Source organism: Lagopus muta, chromosome 22 (genome assembly GCF_023343835.1).
Source record: "Lagopus muta isolate bLagMut1 chromosome 22, bLagMut1 primary, whole genome shotgun sequence".
Taxonomy (NCBI): domain Eukaryota; kingdom Metazoa; phylum Chordata; class Aves; order Galliformes; family Phasianidae; genus Lagopus; species Lagopus muta.
The window spans coordinates 1,580,078-1,597,635 of record NC_064454.1 but is presented as its reverse complement, the minus strand read 5'-3'; the positions used below and the strand labels follow the sequence as shown (position 1 = coordinate 1,597,635).

At 47.8% G+C, this 17,558-nt stretch overlaps 1 long non-coding RNA gene across 1 annotated transcript in view; it reads left to right on the top strand.

Moving 5' to 3' along the window:
* Positions 1 to 17,558, top strand: part of LOC125703587 (uncharacterized) — a 29,536-nt gene extending 11,978 nt beyond the window's left edge. The window contains exons 2-14 of the long non-coding RNA XR_007380904.1: positions 2,874 to 2,982; positions 3,277 to 3,378; positions 3,861 to 4,488; positions 6,434 to 6,595; positions 6,938 to 7,062; positions 7,174 to 8,192; positions 8,278 to 8,476; positions 10,577 to 10,660; positions 10,926 to 12,123; positions 12,605 to 15,045; positions 15,567 to 15,647; positions 16,198 to 16,800; positions 17,219 to 17,558. This is a non-coding gene — a long non-coding RNA (uncharacterized LOC125703587). The remainder of the gene's footprint in view (positions 1 to 2,873; positions 2,983 to 3,276; positions 3,379 to 3,860; positions 4,489 to 6,433; positions 6,596 to 6,937; positions 7,063 to 7,173; positions 8,193 to 8,277; positions 8,477 to 10,576; positions 10,661 to 10,925; positions 12,124 to 12,604; positions 15,046 to 15,566; positions 15,648 to 16,197; positions 16,801 to 17,218) is intronic.

The following is a 17,558-nucleotide window of genomic DNA, read 5'->3' as shown; positions in this document are numbered from 1 at the left end:
GTGATTTCCACATGCTTGATTTCATCTGTGGAAACAGTTTCTGTAAGCACTCCGTATCCTCCACATCTCTCTTACCTGTATTTGTGATTCTTTATTTCAAAAGCAAACAGGAGGAGGTTCGTGCATTATTTTTTTAGTGTAAATTCTCAGTTTATTAAAGCTAAGCTAAATACACAGCAAACATAAGCTTAGCTCAGGCACTGGTTCACAGGAACTTGGCAGAGGCCTGCCTGCGTTTCAGAATCCTTGTCCTTTTTCTAGATGAAAGCCCTGCAGAAGGATTTGTTTTTCAGATGGAAGGCAAGCCAAGTTGGTGATTTCATCCCAAGGCAGGCTGTGTCAAGCTGGTCCTATTCAAACATGCAGGAAATCAACCTTGGAGCTCATTCAGAAATGAGAATGCAGAGTGGGGGTAGAGAGGGGGCTGTGAGGAGGACGAGATCTTGAATTTTGAAACTGAGCTCTCAACAAGCAGGAAAGATACCTGCTGTCAGTGTGATGCTGCAGGGACCTTCTGAAGAATAAATTGGCAAGCTTTTAAGTAGCATTTCTTAATTCCTAGCTCTTCCAAGAAGCCATCTCATCTTTGTCCTCATGCAGCCCTGCAAGGGCCATGCGAAGCATCCTAAGAGGTCAGGTGGCTACCAGAGATGAGGCAAATTTTCTGAAGACATTTTCCATCTTCTCTACACACGCCATATCTGTTCAGGCATGGCCCGACTCTTCGCTTTTCTTGTCACTGCATCACAAAGGGCAAAGATCAAAAGAGCCTGCAAGACTCGTGTTGCTTCTTCCTCAGTTAGCTGTAACCCAAAGCAGCACAGAAAGCACAAGGGAGAAAAACTTGGCATGATTTTATCTGATGCTTTTCTGCAGCTGCAAAGTTGCCGTTGTGCAGCAAAGACAGCACTCCAAGAACCTCTGTCACCATACAGCATTTCTGCTGCAGCTCATCACGTGGGAAATGAGTGAACCTGCCTGGGATCTGTGTGCAAGTGTGTATAATTCTTCATCCCTAAAGAAAACCTTTCCAGAGAGGCAGGCAGTGTTTGCTGTCACTGTTAGTAAAAACTAAGACTTGCTCCTTTGCTCCTTTGTCTGCATAAGAACTGCAAGGACTCCAGTCCTTCCTTTCTAGCAATTGCTTTCATGGATCCAGAATTTAGTGGTTTGTTTTATTTAATCAAATGCTTTCTGATGTGAATAATACCAATAAAGTGTTTGCAGCTTGGCCTGGAGGATGGGAAAAAAGCAAGCACCAAAAGCCAAGGCAGTTTCTTAATGTTGATGCTTATTAGGTACTTTTTAACATTAGTGGCTGGTTCTGGAATCTGCCCACGCAGGCTGGAGGCTGAGGAAATATTATTTGAACACATCTGCTCCGAGAGATACTGTCAGACTTTGGGAGCATCTTGTGGTAATTAGGAGAATTCATTCCCTAATTTGGTCCAGCGGAGTTTATTCCTGATTGTTCGATTCTTTTTGTGAGTTCTTTTGAAATTTTACTTTCTGCTTTGTTTTTTTGGCAGGTGAAACGCTCCCAGGTAATGTTATAACCCTGTGCTCACACAGCACCTTCCTACCTGATGAATTGCAAAACTTGGCAGAGAAGCTCGCAGTCACGAGCTCAAAGTGCAGCTCTGAGCTGCAGTCACTCGGACTTTCCACTTACCTGTCCCTGACACATCTTCTCTCTCCTTCCTCCCCATCTCCCAGTCCACATGTGTGCATCTGCTCTCCAGACATAAACCCCCTGCGAAGCCCCAGGGTTAAAGCAGACCTGTTGTACGCCTTTGGCTGGCTGTGCTAAAGGTTGCCCTGAGCTCTCCCCCCAGTTTCCTCGGCTTTGAGTGATGTTCATTTCATGGAGAAAGAAAGAGGTTTGACTGGATCAGCCAGGTGATCTCCCAGGCCAGAAGTGGCTCAGACAGCATCTGATGAAGCGAGACTGACTCACTTGCCACCTTCTTCTGCAACCCTCACTTGGAAGCCACGTTTCCTCACTTTACTACCATCATCTTCCTCTCCATTTCTGATGGGCTTCCACAGGCAGGGCGCTACCCATCCTCAAACTCACCCTGTTCTTCAACCCAAGGCTCAATCCTCATTCATCTCCCACGTGAGAAGAGTTCCTTTACGAAATAGTTTAAAGAAGAGGACAGCTTTAAAGCCCTGTGCTTTTTTTTCTGAAAAGGGGCCTTTAATATGGTTTAATTAAAAGGTCGTCCTGCAGAGCTCGTCTGATGTCAGCTTTGAAATTCTGTACATTTTGTTTCCATTCTTATTCTTTTGTATGTTTAAATCTGCACATTTCCAAATAAGGTTTTTGTGTGCTCGCCACAGATCTCTGTATTCACTCCTTGAACCTTAATGCTTTTCGTAGCATTGAACAGTGACAGAGTTATGTTAACCTCCCTGCCTCACCAGGCACATTTGTTCCCTCAAACATCAACACAGCAGCCATAGGCACTGACATCTGAAACAGTCCTGGTGCTCCTTGTAGCGCTGAGTTTCTCTTTAGGCTATGTGGATTGCACATAGGAACCACAGACCTGAAAAGCAGATCCTCAAGAAAACTGAACCTCTAACTAGGGAAACATGGGCTCTTGTGTGCTGTTTTGTTTGGGGTTTTTTTGCTGTCCTCTCAGCCAGGCTCGGTTCAGGAGGAGGTAAGTTCTTACCTAATCAGCCTGATAGGCTGAATGTGGGCACCAGGTGCTGCATAAATACTGCTCATTACTGCAGAGCTGCCTGTGGCTTTTTCACTTGGTGAGTTTCCATTGCTGTTTCTGGGGTACAGAGGGATTTAGGGGAGAAATTAGTAAAAATTCTAAAGCACAGCAGTGAGATTAAACAGGAATGTGTTTTTGTAGGTGGGTGCTGGAGGCTCTAGCTGGAACTTCTCTACGTCAGATCCAGGAGATTGAACTGTTGCTTTCAGGAATCTACGGTTGGAAACGTGCAGGAAAACTACAGTGGAAAGTGAGTAATACAGCATAATGTTGAAGTACAAATGTTATTTGAACTGGGGTGGGGAGGTAGGGCTGTTGTTTTTATTCAATTGCCCTCTGGACAGTAGGTGCTTGAGAATTAAGGAATTAATTCTCTGCTGGGAGACAAGGTAAGGGTGCATGTGTTGCAGGCTTTGGAAATCACTTTGATAAAGTAAATGTTATATATGAAAACTCTGAGCTGGAGCAAAGATCCAAGAAAGCTGCAAAGCTAATGTGGGGTTTGTCGCCCCTTCACCCTCAACTGCTTGATTTCCATTTGTAGCTCAACCAGCTGCTAGAGCCCTTCCTAGGAGACCAAAGATCTAGAAACCCTCTTCTCCAGCCCAAGTGGAAAAAGACCATATCAACAAATAGCTGCCTTGAGGTACCACTGCTTTTATTGGAACATCTCTGTTTTGTAGCTGGGTGGATGTGCTGGGAAAACAACGCAATCAAAAAGTGCTTTAAGTGCTGGGAAGCTTCAGTGGAAGGCAGGAGAAAGAATCTACTTCTGCATGTGCTGCTTAAGATGCCTGGGAGGTGTGTTGGGAGGGTGCTGCCTTGTCCTGTGCCATGTTTGTGTAAGAGCTGGGATCTGAGTAGTTTTAATTTCATTCCTAACCTTATGTGCTGTGCATAGATCATAAAAAAGTCAGTGATGAGGTTGCCCAGTGGAGGTGGAAGCTGCTTACCTGATGTGCACAGTGAATAACAACGAGAATTAAGTGGCGTGTTTCAGAATTGCTTTGGCTGTTCTAGATGGGTGAAACTGTGCCATGAAATGGTGGATTTATTTAACTTCTGTCTCTTAGCACACGTGTTATTTTTCACATGTCTTTTCTGTTTGTTATCTTCTGCTTTTGGCAGGAAAATGGAAGGCGATGGCTGCCCAGGATCTACTGGTGTTCATTTTGTGGCCTCTGAATGAAGGGGAAGCCTTTCTGAAGCCTGGGGAAGCTGTGTTACATTGCAGTGTAGCTCTGCTGATGGAGGGCCCTCCTGAGAAAAGGGAAATGAAGACAGTGGCTATAGGGCCTGTGTTGACAGGAGTCATCTCTGTTGTCTGGTACCAAAAAAGGAAAGGTTGTCATGGTTACTGGCCTCCCCTCCTGCCACTTGTCTTCTCTGGAGCCTCAGGCTTGGAGCAGGATTCAGTGTTTCTCTCCCGTTGAGATGTTGCTCTGATCCCTGAATATTAGACATATCTGCTTTGGCATGCTCTTGTGACACTTGTGTGCCTGCACATCTCAAGCATCTTGGGCTATGTTCTTCCTGTTCTTCCTTATGTTCTTGCTGTGGGTTTTTCTGCTTGAATCTGATCCCTTTTTTTGTTGTTTTTTTTCCCTCCCCTTCCTGAATACCACAAGAAGAAGCTTCAGTGTAAGATGAACATGTTCCAAAGGACCTGTGTGAACTGTGATGGAGCTCCACGCAACAAGGGGATGGCAAGGACAGCAGCAAGCCATGCTGCAGAAATTCTTGGAGTAGGAGGAAGGTGAGGAGTCTCAAAGGAAACATGAGGTCATTTCCCTTTTAACATAGTACATTGCAGAGATAGTTTAACAATTAATCAATATCTAAATCTGCAGTCCATTATAGGGCTTGGCAGTGTGTTATTTTATGGTCTAACAAATGGAAGCCTGCCTGTGCTAGTAACTTGAATCCGTGAGCTACAAGAAAGGTTACTATCACATGGCAAGTGGTAACTTGCTCCTCTCTGCTTTTTTTTTTTTTTTATGAGGTCAGCTACATTTACCATTTATGGAAGATATTCGTCCAATTAAAATGATGAAGACCCAAGGAATCCTCTTTCCCCTTCTTTATTTTAAACTTTTAAAGTAATAATCATTCCTAAAATCTGGGAACGAGGGGTAGGGAATCTCTCTGCATAGGCAGCCAAGTGTTACAACATTGCCTTGGCTGCAGGCTCCATGGCTGCTGCTGAGCCCTGCTGTAGCCCATTGCTGGAACATCTGGTCCATCTCATGATGGATGGTCAGGCTGAACCACTGGGCAGTGGAGTCTGGTCTCAACTGCTGCACGAGCTTCTAGGCTGTGGGGGCTGAACAGCTGTGTCCAATGTACTGAGCACAGAGCTGGGTGTCTGCATAGCTTGAGACAGTCCTGGGGAAGGAGCTGGGGTTGCAGTGTTGTGCTGGGAGGTACAGGCTGTGAATTGGCATCCTCTGTTGAGCATCTGAGCATGGTCTTGGACCAGCAGGTTGTCTGGGCTTCCCCAGCTCTGTGAGTAAGGTCCCAATGAGGTGTTCTTGGCAGGACACAGGTATGTATGTGGGCCTTGTGGTTAGGGCAGTGATCCCTTTCTACCTTACTGGCACTATAGCCGATGATTTTGGCTGGTATTTATTCCTCTACTCTGCTTACCTGGTTAAAAACAAGCCATTTGGCTTGACTAACTTGCCATCTCCTCTCAGGAAGAGAGAGGAACAAAACCCAAATGTTTGGTGGTTTTTGTTTGTTTGGTTTTTATGCCTTCCTCCTTCTCCAAGGAAACAGATCACAGCTCTGATTTTTCTCTGGAAGTTTATTTGGAGTAGCAGGCAGTGAACAGGAGAGTCCAGAGTTGCTAATTAACCTGAACTGTCTCGAAGATGGGGAGGGAGTGGGCTGCTGCATCTATTTCAGGGGTTATCAGTGAACAGCATCACAGGACTGTGAGGGCATTAGTCATTTAATTAGCATTAACAGGGCAATTATTATCTTAATAAAATGACTGATTATGACATTGAAGTTGTATTTGAGGTTTAACAGCTGCAGCAGCCTGACTGAATTGTATGTTTGTTAATCCCTCAATGAGGGTGTTCTATTTCACTGAGTGATGTTTATTTAACGTGCAATAAGTGTCTTAGTGAATCTCTATTAAAGGCACATGTGGAAACCTTAATTTGAAGCATTACAGAAGAGAGCAAGACTGTTCAATTCATAAAATCCTATTTAAACATTGTGAGCTCCAAACCCATCCAGTGCCAAAGCAAACTGTATCCTGTAAGTCCTTTGCCAGATGTCTCATGTGGGGTATGCTCGAGGTCCAAAGAAAATAAGGTCTGAAGGGAACAGTTTGGCCATTGAATCTCCAATCCAGCCTATATAAAGGGGTTTCGTTTCCATTCAGGAAATACAAACCTCTTCTGTATGGATCCTGTTCAAAGTGTGTTTGCTGAACAATTCTTCCCAGCAGCAGTGATTCTCAGTAACACCCACGCCTGTGAGCAAAACTAGATCTGGTGGAAAGATTTTGGAAGTATGCTAAGCCTCTCTGTAAATATCTGACAGGGGTCTCTAGGTGCTCTGTGTGCCACCTACTACTGTCTAACCAACTGGTAGCTGTTCTGACAATGTTCTGGGTCAGACCTACGACTTAACAAACAAACAACCCTCAACTTTGCTGTGTTTTCATCTCCTGTGTCCTGTGACTGTAGGTAACTTGCTGCTGCTTGATGCCGTGGTTCCTAGCACTCTAAGCAAAGTGCTCCAGGGTAGTGTGGAATTAACATCTGAGAGACTGAGGTGGTATCCCTGTAGATCCTGACTTCACTCAGAACCTGACCTGCTCCAGTCTGAATGTCTCTGGTATTCTGCAGGTAGGTGCATGTTCATTTTGCCTGTGTTCAGAGACTTCTGGACACAAACCAGTTATGAACTGGCACCCTGTAGTAACAGTGAACTCAGCTAAGAGACAAGATCCTCCAGTGCTAAGTTGGTACCAAGTTAGTGCAGGCACAAGACTTGCAGTTGGCTCGGATGTAGATGCACATGTACAGGCATGGCAAAGGCTGCGTCTTGAGCTCTTCTGAGTTCTTTAGAAAATCAACTTCACATCCAAGCTTTTGGACTCTGATGCCAACTTTCTAGGTCAAGACATCACTTAGCCATTGAATCAGGCCTCTACTTTCCTTCCATCTATGTGTGAACTCTTCCTGCAGGGTGAAGAGAGGCATGAGTGTTCCTGGCAGTCTTTACAGCATGAGCTGTGTTGTTTTGAGTGAGACACAGTAATTACAGAGGGAACGAGGCTGGGAGCTGCCCCAGCTCTGCACTGGTTCCTCAGGTAAGTGCTGGCAAGCTGTGCTATCTGTGAAATATGTTTGCTGGTGTGAAGCCTTCATGTCTGTATGAGATCATCTGCAGCAGTAATGTCCTGTGTGTTTTGTCATTACAGAGGCAGTTCTGAACTATTGTCCTGTCTTTAGAGGAAAATGGAGGCCTGAGAGGATTGCCTGAGGCTCCAATAAGGCAGTGGCAGGTGGCTTTGTAAGCTGTCTTTCATCCAAGAGACTCAGCTACCCTTATGTCAGAGGCTATTCACATCCTGTATGGGCAGGACTGTCTTCTTGCTCATCCCTGGCTCTGGTGGTTCCTGTTGCCTCTCCCTCATGCTGTGCTTCAGCCATGGTGTAATGTATGGCTGAAACCCCTTTCTAGCTTCCTTCTGCTGAGCTCTCTTTGCCTTGCTGACCCTGTACTTGGCCTAGGTGCCAGCAAGCCCACCAGTAAATTCTATGGCTCCCTGCTCTGACCTTGTAACATCACTGCTTGGAGTGGGAATTTGCTGTCCAAGAGTGGCAAGGTTTCTGGCCCCGTACAACGGCTTGGCTGTGTTCAGCAATTTCCCTTTCCTTGCTCTTAATTTATTCAGAGCAGCAAGCCAAGTAGACCCATAGGCACAATCGAAACATGGGATAAATATTCTGAGTGGCTTGATCTATAGGAACAAGAGCACAGGGGAGGGAATGAGTTCATCTCCTCTGTGCTCCTGGCAGGGCTGTTCCTGCATCTCCTGTGTGCTGCGGTGGGGTGATAAGCTGGTTGCAGGGAGGACGTACTGTCCCTTCCCTGGAAGAAGAGACTCATCTGAGCCTTCCTCTTGGGAGCAACCCTTGGTAGGCAGCTAAAATTTTCCTTTTCCTCTCATCCCATGACTCTTAGGGAATATCCAGCCCCTTGCATTGTCCAGAATAATTCCACTGTCCAGAGGGTTGGTGCATTTCAGCATCTGTAGGGTGGCTCTTCCCTGTAATTTCCCTTTTGGCTTCTTTTTCCCAGGTTGGTGCTTCCAGCCCCTAATGATTTCTTTTGTTCTTGGAGCTGCAGGTTCATGCAACTTCCCTGCAAGCATGTTTGTGTATTAAACAGGGGTAGGAAAGGAGCAGAAATGTCTTTCAGTCCAAAACATCCCAGGTAACAGAGCAAAAAGTAGATCCCTATGACCCTGGTTTCAAAGGTGTCTTAACTTGCTTTCTAAATCTATCTCCAAACTTTCCAGGTCTGTCAGTTCTACTTTAGAAAACCCAAAAGTTGTCACTGCAATCTCTACTGTGTCCCAAACAGACGAGCAAAACTGGTGTGAGCTGAGGCACAGCGTTTGGGATCAGCCAGTGCAAAAGGCACCCCGTGAAAGGTGACAGGATAACATAGCCTTCTACAAAAGGTTTTGATCTTCTGGCACAGACATGAGGAGAAAGGTGAGCAAGAACTGCGTCCAGAGGTTGTTTTGGTTTTGAGAGAGGAAACAGCTCATTTCTGATGGGAAGTATTTTGGATTTCACTTGCTTTCTGCTGCTGTCTGTTTCCCAGCTCAGACAACTGTTCTGTTCTTCAGTGTGCTTGCCCAGAGCTGTTGTATACGACTGTTAAACAGTGTTTAAACAGCCATAAGCCTGTTTATTTACTGAGGCTATAAATTATCTTGAAATCAGAATTCATCATACTGCAAATACCACGTTTCAACAAGCAAGCTGGCGCTCTGCTAGAATTGCAATCTAATAGCCCTCCTCACTGCTCTGCCAAGTTGCTGTCAAGGGCAAGTGTCCTTGCACGGGTAATTGCTGCTTTACAGAGATCCTGGTAGACTCAGAGTTGATGCCTTGGAGTTTATCTGCTGGTGTATTGTGGTCAGTCAGCGCAGGTCTCTGATGGCTGGACCACGTGTCAGAGTTAACTCGTGCTTGTCAGGGTTTGCCATTAAATGACTGGGCTGCCCAGGCAGTATCTTCCAGGCATTGACACCAGTCCTTTCCAAGGTGTGTGAAAGGCTGATGATGATCAAGGAATGGACTTTTCCCAGTGGGGTTTTCTTCCTCTCTCCAGCTGGTAATAGGTAGCTATTCCTGGAGCAGGTGGCTCTTAAACAGCAAAGCCAGTAGTATCCTGTACAGTGTTGCTGGGTCTTTCTTTGACTATTAGCTCTCCTGAAGCCATTGGCATTGTGAGTAACTGAAAGGATCTGTCTGAAAGCACTTGAACTTGACAGTTGCACTATATGAAGTGTGAGTTTATTGTCAGATAATATTGGTCTGAAGTGTTTCATCTTGGAGGTTCAACCAGTCAATATAATATTAACACCCATCAAAAGCAGCTGCTGTGCCTGACTGTTGCATAGAGTGTAGGTTTTCCTGTAGATGCTGTAGATCTGCATCCTGTAGATGTGACACTTCTACTCCTGTTAGCAGCTGCTCCTCACCTCAAGCTCAGTGTGGTCCAGGTCCTGACTGCTGTTGCATGAGTTGTGTTGATTGGGTTGGCTCATCCTATGGCAGGTTGATAGCAACAACCAGTCGTCGACTTACCTGGGTGAACTACTGCTTTCACACTCTTGGAACCATACAACTGGAGATGGGAAAGATCTGAGGTCATCCAACTTCTCCATTTTCCCCACAATAGGGAAGGCTTGTTCCCTTCCACTAACTTTTCCTGTACTTGGTCCAGTTTTAAGTGACTCAAGCATCAGAGCTTTTTTTTGCTTCCCTTGGGAGGCCTGGTGGATTTCTCACTATGAGAAATGTTTTCCTAGTTTTCCACCTGATCTGTTCCTCTCCCAGATTCCACAGTGGAAGAGAGCACAAAGCTACAAGTGGGTTAACGCTCATCGTGATCTTGGAGAACTGGTTAACTCTTTTGGTGTCACTTTGATGTTTGTCCTGAAACAAAAAGGCTTTGGATAGGAGAACTTCATGACATAGAGACAAGTGTCTCAAAGACTGGCAAGCGTTGATAGTTGGTAGTTTGAGCACCAAGACCTGTTGGTTTGTGGAAGGACCTTCTGTAGCGTGTGAGCGTATCTCCAAATGGTGAAAATGGGAAAGATTACCCTTGGAATGTTGAACTAAATGGCAAACTGAACATATGGCAATAGCTGTTCTTTACTTTTGGCTTTGCTTGTGCCTAGCGCTTAGTCAAGAAGCTTGCTTTTTCTTAGCAAGCTGAGGATTTTCCCATGGTTTGCTTTCTTTGCTTATCCTCCCATGCTGCCAATGCTGTGTAACCAGTAGCTCAGCTAATGCTGAAGTAGTTCTTAAAATATCATCTGCTAAATAGATGAGTTATGATGGGGTAAAGCATCTTCCATGAAGGATGAGTGGGACTGGGCCTTGGAGGCACTGTCAAATTGGAGCCAGTATGAGAAGGGGCAAGTAAATATTTAATGTGTAGTTGTGCAAGGGAGAAGACTAGAATAAAATGTAATAAAGGCAGAAATGTTAAGGGTGGGGGGGATGCTTGGGAGTGGTTGAGAGGCCTGTGGTAGTGTAATACATCGTGTGATGGGGAGCTTTGCTTTCTGTCAGGAGCCACCTGGGCGGCTGCTTCGTGCTTTACCCAAACTGAGCAGAAGGCTCTTCAACACGTTCCCTGCTGTGGTTTGACCAGAGGTAGGGATGATCTTGTGCTTGCATCTCTTGTGGTGAAACGGAGGGCAGCTGGTGGGTCTGTGGTCCCCTGCAGCCCAGTGCTGCATGCCAGCCCTGCTGCTTTTTGTGGCCTTGGAGAGAAAGGCTGCTCTGCTCTGAGAACCGCAGCCGTGCCACTTGCAGTGGTGGCAAAGCCCAAGAACATGACTAATTGGTAACATAAAGAACCACCTTCCGTGCAGCCTGATTCACCCGATCCTTACACAGACTCACTCTTTCCATCAAGGAATATTTGATAATGCGGCACACACTGCTGAGATCACCCTTCTGGCAAATGCCTGCTGTGGTATGAGACCCAGTCATCTGGCAGCACATTGCTTACTGCAGTCTCCACGGCAACCCTCCATGCTGTTCTTCTTTGGAAGCTCTGTGCATTCGTAAAGAAGCTGTCATCCCTCTTACTGTAAGTGCAGCAGATGTGAAAGATTTTACCTGTGCCAATGAACCCCGGGATGCTGTTGCTCGGAGGGGCAGTGCTGCATTAGGTATAATGCTTCTCTCTGAAAGGCGCTGTCTGTCCACTCGTGGCTTTACAAAATGTCTCCTGCTTTGTGCTCTGAGCCTTTTCATGTGTCTGTAGCCAACAGTGTTTGCACAAAGAGACCGGGCTGCCATGAGGATTACAGAAGACCTCTTCTGAGGCACAGCCTTGCAGTGCTGACATCTGCCACACAAAGCATTCATTTTGGAAGGCTGGTCCCAAGGTGGATTTAATGGTCCTGCACTAAAATGTGAATGCTTTTGGTATGGAAACAACTGAACTGCAATGTGGACCCTCGTGTTTCGTAGAGGCTTCTCTGTTTCTTCTGAGCTGCCAGCTGTATTGATAAGGAGGAGCAGCCATCTTCTGTGTTGTGGATGCTGAACCTGGCAGTTCAGAGGGGCCTGCCTCCCCTGTCCCATCAGAAGCCCTCTGGGGTGAGGCTGTAAGTCAAATAGGGTGGATGTCTTCTCTTCTGTGGTAGGTAGGCCTGGTACGTGCTCAGTGCTAGTAGATAGAAATCAACTTCATCAGTTATGCTGGCCAATGCTAGAACTCAGTCTGGAACTGTAAGGCTTCAGGTTTATGTTTTCTCATGTTTGTTTTTCTGATTGATCTAATGCTCATGCAGAATTGAAGGACTGGTGCTTTCTTCTTGCTAAGGGTATTGCAATTCTTTGGGGATGAGCAAAGTAGGAGGAAAGAACTCCGTGCTCTTAGCGTGGAAAGGACCACACTTCCTTGCCTCCCTTGGTAGATGTGTAGACCTGGACCAGCAGAATTGTCCAGCTTCAAAATGGGCGTCTGACTCTACTCCTGGTTGATGTGGTGGTGGTGTTTTTGTTTGTTTTTTAGGGTCATCAGCATACAGCAAGTGACCCCTCTTTTAGGAGGAAGCCCAAGCTGCCATCTCAGAAGAGTGACTGACTGAAGTGAAAACAAGGTGACTGCAAGACCTGCCTCTGCCAAAGCATCTCGTGTTCCCCGTGGGTGACAGCGAGCTCTTTTATTTATAAAACTGCTGTCATTTTTATTTCCCACTGTGAGCTCTGAGAGGGGTAGCATTAGATTAGGTGTGAGCTCTGGTTTGCTGTGCAGGAGGTTTGCTGTCTGCTCTGTCTTGAGCGGCAGCTGCTGGAAAGCCCTCCCACAGAGCATTCAGCTCTTGCCTTTCTGTCAGTCTGCTTCTAAATCTGGGCAGCTCACCTCTGTCCCTGGTTTGCTGTCTCGGCCCTGGGATGAGATGATCCCTCTCCTGAGATGGCTGCCAACTGTGCCAGGCAGCTGGGATGCGCGTGTTCCATCAGGCGCTTCCCATGAACTCTGTAGCTTCTGCCACGTCTGTCAGCAGTGTCACTTGACGTTCCCCAAAGGCTGGAGGGCATGAAAGGTATCTTCCTCTTGCTCTCACACTTGTGCTACAGGAGGTGAGACCTATTCTGCCCAGTGCACCCGTGATCTGAGGAGCCCCAGTCCAGGAGCATCAGCTGGGTTGGAGCTGCTGATCACAGAAGCTGAGGAGGACCAGGTATTTGTTAAATGCAGTGAAGCTACAGCCATCCACAGGTGAGTAACTGTATAGCAGAAATTCTGCTGAGTGGGTTGAGGTTATTCATCTTAAAGGATGGCCTTCTTGCTGTGCGTGCCCGTGGAACAGCCAGGCTGTGTAAATAGGTTTTACAAGAAGTTGTGTGGGTGTTTTCCTTTGGTTCAGAGCAGGGCTCATGTACCTTCTAGCTTGTGTTAGATGATGCACGTTGTGTCAGATCTGCTGTTGGGCTGCGGTAGGTTTAAGTGCTGTGCTGTGCCATGCAGAGGATGACAGTGTGAGCCCATTCTTCTTTCCAAATAGTACCTAAATCCCACTGCATCAGATGCACCCTGCATTGAAATGAAGCACCTTTTGGGTTCTGTCAGCTTGTTTCTATTAACGTGGAGCAGCAGGAGGGCTGTTTCCTCTGACACATTGCCACTTGGAGGCAATCATTTGAACAACAGCCCAGGGGAAATGGTTTGGAGCTGCCTGGTGAGCTGGGAAAAACATCAAGTGAGCTGCTGGAGGAAACTCCTTGAGCTGCCCAACCCGAGCACAGGGACTCTATGGGTCACTTTTCCCCCCCACAGTACCTCATTTTAGCACCTTGCAGGCAAAGCCAGCTGCTATGGACTGCTTAGCTCTCTTCTCCATCTGGTGCTGCCTACTCTTGTTTCCCTTCCCTGCCTGCTCCTTCCTTTCCTCTGCACTTGTTCCCCTTGGCTCCCTCCCCTTTGGCCTTTGGATTTCTCTCGTCCTCCTCCTGGTGATGATCCAGGAGCATTTGTACCTTGGCTGAGAGGGACATCTAGTGGGGTCTGAGCTCCAGGGCACAGCTTGGTTTAATCGTGCTTTTTTTATTCATTTATTCTTTTCTTCATGAAGAAATGGCTTCTGTAGGAGCAGGAGCTGAGCTCTGAGTAGTCCTGTATTGTTTGCCTTAGGGCACAGAGGGCATCTGGTAGGCCAGCTCATTGTGTGACTTTATTTTCATGTTGTTCTGATGCTATGGGAGTCTTGGCTGGGATTTCCTTGGTTTCTCTGACAGCTTTTAGTACTGCATAGGACCTGCTTGTTCTGGGTGCATCCAGGCCTCTGGTAGCCCCTCCACCCCCCATTGCATGCCTCACAGTTTCCCCAGGGCTGATCTCTTACTGCAGGCTTTGTCTCTTGCTGAAATCCTGCTCTTGGCACTCCTCCTTGGCTTGCTTTAATGGGCTGCAAGAAGCCAGCAATAGCAGCAGGGAAGAAAGCACGTGAGGGGAAAGATTGCTGTGCTCTCGTGTGAGGCTGTAGGGAATGGAGGGGGAAGGAGGGGGGGTATTTAGGGAATTAATTGTCTGTCTCATCACTGGAGTCCCAAGCCTGTAGGTCTCCAGTCCTGATAGAGGCTTCTAAGCTTGATGTAGCTTAGGGAGTTGCAGCCCAGTGTTGGCACTCACCAGGCTGCAGGAGGTGTGAGCACAGAAGCTGGGCAAGGAGGGAAGCAAAGCAGTAATCATGCAGCTCCAAAGCAGCAAGTGCTTGCAAAGCTTTGGGGTAGGGCAGTTCTATGCTGCTTCCTTCCTTTTGTCTGCACAATACTCTGACCCGGGTTATTGAACCCTGGAGGCAGGCTTAAGGGTGCTGGCCTTTCTCTGCCAAGGGTGAAGGTGATGCTGGAGCCATAGCTCAGCCACCCATTAATGTTTGCAGCTCTTGTCCCAACTACTCCAAGCTCTGCGTTGCCAAACCCTCAAGACTGCAGTGCAAACACAACTCATCTCGAGTTGTAGGCACAGTAAATGCACATCCAAAGCAAGGATCAGTGTGGTGTGTTTTTCCCCTGCTCGTCTCCTTTGTGTATCAGATGATGTTATCCAGGGTTTTCAATCACCCCTTCTGGTGTGGATGGCACTGGGAGCTCACAATGGTGGGAGAAAGGAGCTTTCCATTAGAGGCAGGCTCACAAAGAAGTGAATGCAGCCCTTTGCTGGCAGTTAGTTTCTGGTTACATGTATGTTTGGGGCATGAAGGAAACGTGCTGGCAAAAGCAAGGATGAAATCAATGCTTGAGCCAAAAAGGCTTTTAAGAAACCTTCCTTCTCTTTCCCCAGTAATTCAGGGCAGATGATGCTTAGTGCAAAGCCTGTCTTGGGGATAGCTGGGAGCGAGCACTCATTTGTGCTGCCTGGAGGTAAGGCTGAGCCCACCTGCTCCTGGGTGAGGCAGGGCTGGTGGGTCTCCAGCTCTCTGATGCTGTTTGTTTCTTGCCTGTTGCAGTAGTTTGAGTGCTGCTGGTCTAGAGGACTTCGATCTACTCTGCAGATTCAGTAGCAGCCTGCAGTCTGGGTGGGTGCTGACAGGTATTTGATCTTCTCTTGTTTTTGAAGCTAGGTTACTTGTCTGACTGCATGAAGAAGAGCTGTGCCTCCCGAGCTGGTGGGGGATGATGGGCAGAGGACTCTGGCCGGCCCATTCCAGCCTTGCAAAGTAGCACAAAGCTCTAAATCCTAGGGCCATTTTTCTGATCATCGTCCTCCCTTACCTCCTGCAGGAATTCAGGGGTGCAGCTGTGCCCATTTGTACCCACATGTGCAGTGTGCTGCAGCTGTTAAACTGCTGCAGTTGTGGCAGGCATCTCCCAGTGCTGCAGGTGGAAACCCTGCAGCCGGAAAGGCAGCTGTAGCCCCAGGGCAGGTTTCTGTTCTCGTGCTGATGAGGGGGATTCGGAAAACAGCTTTCTTCCTGCCTGCTCAGCAAAGAGCCTGTCACCACAGGGCTGAGCCCGTCAGCATGAGCTGGGTTGGGAGGTGGGGAGCAGCGGCTTTGGAGCGTGGATGACTGACTTTTCCCTCCTGGTTCTGTTCTAGTGAGAAAACCAAGAGAGGATTTGCCTGCACCAGACCAGGAGCCCATCCAGCAGCAGGACTGGACAGAGGGTCTGCACAGAGGTAGGAAAACCTGCAGGAACCACAGGAGTGGATGTGGGGAGAGGGGAGACCTCTGGGCAGCTCAAGCTCCCACAGAGGGCTGTGTGAGCACCCCAGCAGCTTTGGAGATGTGAGCTGGGCTTATGGCAGCTTCCTTGCATCTTCTGGGAAAACAAGAGGTGCTGAGCCAGGCCGGGCTCAGGAAGAGCACAGCAGCAAGCTGTGTGCAGCTGCCTGCTGCTTCCCTACTCGTGTGCATGAGCTGTAATGTGACTACAGCCAGTCCTTGCTCTCCAGTCCTGCAAGCGTCCATCCTTCAGGTTGGGGAGCAGCTTCATGCACTGCACCCTGCTTGTTCTGCTCCAGTCTGAGTGTCTCTCCTCCAAATGCTGAGAGCGTGGCCAGAACAAAGTGCTGCAGCTGTGGGGTCACCCTGGCACACAGCCCAGCCTGCCCATGTGTGAGTGTTGTGTCACAGACCCAGGGCTGTGACTGCCCAGAGTAAAGGCTTGTACGTTGTTGCAGCATTGTGTAAGCTCAGATACAAAGACGTTTCTTTGTCTCTTTGTAGGGAGAAGTGAAGCACAGGCCCTCCCCTGCGAGCCCTAGCAGCTGTGCTTCTGGCACACCCTGGCCAATGCATCACCTTGCCAGCCACATCTGCCTCTGCAGCGCTCTGGTGAGACTATAAAGCAGTTAAAATCCTTCTGTCCCCCAGACAAAGAAGCTGGCAGGAACAGAGAGCAGCTGTGTGCTGCACAAATCCATCTGCACCCTGTGTCCAGGCTGGACTTTGGATTTGAGAAACGGTTTGGTTGTGAGCTGTTGGTGGCTTGTGGTGTTTTATTTATCTTTTTCCTTGTGGTGTCTTTTGGGTTGTGTGTGGTTCTTCCTCTTTTTTTTTCAGCTTTTCTGCTTTTTCCTTAGGGTTTGCTTTCCTGGCTGTAGGAAGCAGTGCAGCTGAGCACACAGAGCAGTCCCTGTGCCAGCTACAGAAGAAACTGCAGCAGCTCAGTGCTGTCTCTGTGTTTCCAGGCGGGAAGCTGTTTGCAGCACTGCCTGTGTCAGCACCTCTTCCAGTACAGCACAAAGGAGCTGTGCCTCTCTGGAATGGGCTGGGGACCTGAGGCTGCCCAAAGTCAGAGCCTGATGCAGTTGCTGAGAAGGAGAAGAGGTAAAGGGTTTTGGAGCACTTCCATTTGTGATGCTCAGCCTCCTCCTTGGACAGCTGTTCACAGGGAAATGAGCTTGGGTTGGAGGATCTGTGCTGCAGATTTCCTAGAAGAGGAATGGTTGCACAGAAGCCCATGAAGAACCACCCAGACCACGTATTATAAAATATCCCAGTTTATTAGAGCACTTCCATTTCATAGAGAGTCTTACAAAAAAAAAAAAAAATAATGTATTTACAGATAAAGATTTAACTACATTCACTGGGAGTGTGTTCTCCTGGGGTCAGGACTGGGCTACACAGGAAAAAGAAATCACATTCAGCAGTCACAGGGTTGCATTTTTTCCTTAAAACAGGTAAAAAAGAGTGGGGGATCTGACAGCTGGGGAGCAGGCCCAGCTAACCTGTTTTGTTTCTGCAGGGGCCAAGCTGTGGGAACACCCCTGTCTGTCCCTGGGATCTCCCTGTGAGGACGAAGTCACAGCGCAATGCAGCACCTCAGTGCAGTGGGAATGGTGGTGCTGGGTACCAAGGAGCAACGTGAAGCACAATGAGAAGGTAATGCCTATTTCTCTGCTCTCGGGGCAGGGCCCTGCCTTTTCCAGGTTTCCCTCCACAGCCACATTGCAGCTCTGCTTCTCTCCCTCAGTGCTGCAGCCCTGGGCTCCTTACGCAGCGTTGCATGGACAGAAGAGCAGAAGCCAAGCTGGACACAGGCTGACAGCTTCTCCCCCCTCATCACTGAAGACCAGATGGAAGAT